At 40.1% G+C, this 5,000-nt stretch overlaps 1 protein-coding gene across 1 annotated transcript in view; it reads right to left on the bottom strand.

Annotated features, from left to right (window-relative positions):
- Positions 1-5,000, bottom strand: part of LOC115205658 (rho guanine nucleotide exchange factor 9-like) — a 35,566-nt gene that overhangs the window by 30,247 nt on the left and 319 nt on the right.

A 5,000-nucleotide genomic window follows, 5' to 3' on the forward strand; every position in this document is an offset into this window, starting at 1 on the left:
CTCTATGTAGATACACTACATGACCAAAAGTCTAATGTGATATTACAACACTGTAACAACATCCTTCTAATGTGATATTACAACACTGTAACAACATCCCTCTAATGTGATATTACATCACTGTAACAACATCCCTCTAATGTGATATTACAACACTGTAACAACACCTCTCTAATGTGATATTACAACACTGTAACAACACCTCTCTAATGTGATATTACAACACTGTAGCAACACCTCTCTAATGTGATATTACAACACTGTAACAACACCTCTCTAATGTGATATTACAACACTGTAACAACACCTCTCTAATGTGATATTACAACACTGTAGCAACACCTCTCTAATGTGATATTACATCACTGTAACAACATCCTTCTAATGTGATATTACAACACTGTAACAACATCCCTCTAATGTGATATTACAACACTGTAACAACATCCCTCTAATGTGATATTACAACACTGTAACAACACCTCTCTAATGTGATATTACAACACTGTAGCAACACCTCTCTAATGTGATATTACATCACTGTAACAACATCCCTCTAATGTGATATTACATCACTGTAACAACATCCCTCTAATGTGATATTACAACACTGTAACAACACCTCTCTAATGTGATATTACAACACTGTAACAACATCCCTCTAATGTGATATTACAACACTGTAGCAACACCTCTCTAATGTGATATTACATAACTGTAACAACACCTCTCTAATGTGATATTACAACACTGTAACAACATCCCTCTAATGTGATATTACAACACTGTAGCAACACCTCTCTAATGTGATATTACATCACTGTACCAACATCCCTCTAATGTGATATTACAACACTGTAGCAACACCTCTCTAATGTGATATTACAACACTGTAGCAACACCTCTCTAATGTGATATTACATCACTGTAACAACACCTTTCTAATGTGATATTACAACACTGTAACAACACCTCTCTAATGTGATATTACATCACTGTAACAACATCCTTCTAATGTGATATTACAACACTGTAACAACATCCCTCTAATGTGATATTACAACACTGTAACAACATCCCTCTAATGTGATATTACAACACTGTAACAACACCTCTCTAATGTGATATTACAACACTGTAGCAACACCTCTCTAATGTGATATTGCATCACTGTAACAACATCCCTCTAATGTGATATTACATCACTGTAACAACATCCCTCTAATGTGATATTACAACACTGTAACAACACCTCTCTAATGTGATATTACAACACTGTAACAACACCTCTCTAATGTGATATTACAACACTGTAGCAACACCTCTCTAATGTGATATTACAACACTGTAACAACATCCCTCTAATGTGATATTACAACACTGTAACAACACCTCTCTAATGTGATATTACAACACTGTAACAACACCTCTCTAATGTGATATTACAACACTGTAGCAACACCTCTCTAATGTGATATTACAACACTGTAACAACACCTCTCTAATGTGATATTACAACACTGTAACAACACCTCTCTAATGTGATATTACAACACTGTAGCAACACCTCTCTAATGTGATATTACATTACTGTAACAACATCCTTCTAATGTGATATTACAACACTGTAACAACATCCCTCTAATGTGATATTACAACACTGTAACAACATCCCTCTAATGTGATATTACAACACTGTAACAACACCTCTCTAATGTGATATTACAACACTGTAGCAACACCTCTCTAATGTGATATTACATCACTGTAACAACATCCCTCTAATGTGATATTACAACACTGTAACAACACCTCTCTAATGTGATATTACAACACTGTAACAACACCTCTCTAATGTGATATTACAACACTGTAACAACACCTCTCTAATGTGATATTACAACACTGTAGCAACACCTCTCTAATGTGATATTACAACACTGTAACAACATCCCTCTAATGTGATATTACAACACTGTAACAACACCTCTCTAATGTGATATTACAACACTGTAACAACACCTTTCTAATGTGATATTACAACACTGTAGCAACACCTCTCTAATGTGATATTACAACACTGTAACAACATCCCTCTAATGTGATATTACAACACTGTAACAACATCCCTCTAATGTGATATTACAACACTGTAGCAACACCTCTCTAATGTGATATTACATAACTGTAACAACACCTCTCTAATGTGATATTACAACACTGTAACAACATCCCTCTAATGTGATATTACAACACTGTAGCAACACCTCTCTAATGTGATATTACATCACTGTACCAACATCCCTCTAATGTGATATTACAACACTGTAGCAACACCTCTCTAATGTGATATTACAACACTGTAGCAACACCTCTCTAATGTGATATTACATCACTGTAACAACACCTTTCTAATGTGATATTACAACACTGTAACAACATCCCTCTAACGTGATATTACAACACTGTAACAACATCCCTCTAATGTGTGGGTCCAGCCAGAGCTAACACCAGTCCCTGTTCCTTCCTCTCTTCATCCCACCATCCCCTCCCCAGGAAAACAAGATCAGTTCTCTCCCTCTGATACATCGCAGTATTTTCCTGTAAATTAAAAGCGTTGCATAATCAATCTCTCTCCCATTTCTCTCTCTCTCTCTCTCTCTCTCTTTTCCTCCCTCTCTCCCTCTCTCTATCTCTCTTTCCCAGTAGGGGCTGCCTTTCGTTGATCAAAGAAAACCTGCTTGCAATGCACCCAAGAGATCTGACGTCCAACCAACAACCACAGAAATAGAATCCATTGAACGGGTCTCCCCATTCAAGTCAATGATGGCATAATGGGTTAGAGTTTCCTAGCCCGTTATATTCTATTTCTATGCCAACAACATCCTCTTGCTCCCATACCTGTTTACCTAGCTGGATCTGTCTACTATAGAGAGACAGCCATCTCTCCTATACCTCTGGAACTATCTGTCTACTGTAGAGAGACAGCCATCTCTCCTATACCTCTGGAAATATCTGTCTACTGTAGAGAGACAGCCATCTCTCCTATACCTCTGGAAATATCTGTCTACTGTAGAGAGACAGCTATCTCTCCTATACCTCTGGAAATATCTGTCTACTCTAGAGAGACAGCCATCTCTCCTATACCTCTGGAAATATCCGTCTACTGTAGAGAGACAGCCATCTCTCCTATACCTCTGGCACTATCTGTCTACTGTAGAGAGACAGCCATCTCTCCTATACCTCTGGAAATATCTGTCTACTGTAGAGAGACAGTCCTCTCTCCTATACCTCTGGAACTATCTGTCTAATGTAGAGAGACAGCCATCTCTTCTATACCTCTGGAACTATCTGTCTACTGTAGAGAGACAGCCATCTCTCCTATACCTCTGGAACTATCTGTCTACTGTAGAGAGACAGCCATCTCTCCTATACCTCTGGAAATATCTGTCTACTGTAGAGAGACAGCCATCTCTTCTATACCTCTGGAACTATCCGTCTACTGTAGAGAGACAGCCATCTCTCCTATACCTCTGGAAATATCTGTCTACTGTAGAGAGACAGCCATCTCTCCTATACCTCTGGAACTATCTGTCTACTGTAGAGAGACAGCCATCTCTTCTATACCTCTGGAACTATCTGTCTACTGTAGAGAGACAGCCATCTCTCCTATACCTCTGGAAATATCTGTCTACTGTAGAGAGACAGCTATCTCTCCTATACCTCTGGAAATATCTGTCTACTCTAGAGAGACAGCCATCTCTCCTATACCTCTGGAAATATCCGTCTACTGTAGAGAGACAGCCATCTCTCCTATACCTCTGGCACTATCTGTCTACTGTAGAGAGACAGCCATCTCTCTTATACCTCTGGAACTATCTGTCTAATGTAGAGAGACAGCCATCTCTTCTATACCTCTGGAACTATCTGTCTACTGTAGAGAGACAGCCATCTCTCCTATACCTCTGGAACTATCTGTCTACTGTAGAGAGACAGCCATCTCTCCTATACCTCTGGAAATATCTGTCTACTGTAGAGAGACAGCCATCTCTTCTATACCTCTGGAACTATCCGTCTACTGTAGAGAGACAGCCATCTCTCCTATACCTCTGGAAATATCTGTCTACTGTAGAGAGACAGCCATCTCTCCTATACCTCTGGAACTATCTGTCTACTGTAGAGAGACAGCCATCTCTTCTATACCTCTGGAACTATCTGTCTACTGTAGAGAGACAGCCATCTCTCCTATACCTCTGGAAATATCTGTCTACTGTAGAGAGACAGCTATCTCTCCTATACCTCTGGAAATATCTGTCTACTCTAGAGAGACAGCCATCTCTCCTATACCTCTGGAAATATCCGTCTACTGTAGAGAGACAGCCATCTCTCCTATACCTCTGGCACTATCTGTCTACTGTAGAGAGACAGCCATCTCTCTTATACCTCTGGAACTATCCGTCTACTGTAGAGAGACAGCCATCTCTCCTATACCTCTGGAACTATCTGTCTACTGTAGAGAGACAGCCATCTCTCTTATACCTCTGGAACTATCTGTCTACTGTAGAGAGACAGTCCTCTCTCCTATACCTCTGGAAATATCTGTCTACTGTAGAGAGACAGCCATCTCTCCTGTGCCTCTGGAAATAGCTGTCTACTGCATAACTAGACGCACAGACAGTATCACCGAAATCTGTGGTGCTGACGAGCTACTGGGTAACATTGCAGCAACAACATCAAAGAGAAAAGCGGATCCGACTGCAAACCTGTAGATGCAGACCGATAGATGCAGACATGCATTGGTTTGATTTGACACAGGTAATGATGTACATTTCTGGTTCCAGGTCACACATAATAAGGACAGTGGTAAACTGCAGAGCTGAAGGTTTAATCCCCTCGCTAACACGATCACGCACCACACCACATCAGCATTCACAGCCAGAAACAGCCTCGACCGCACCACACAACTTACACACACACACACACACACACACACACACACA

The sequence above is a fragment of the Salmo trutta genome, chromosome 13 (assembly GCF_901001165.1).
Source record: "Salmo trutta chromosome 13, fSalTru1.1, whole genome shotgun sequence".
Classification (NCBI taxonomy): domain Eukaryota; kingdom Metazoa; phylum Chordata; class Actinopteri; order Salmoniformes; family Salmonidae; genus Salmo; species Salmo trutta.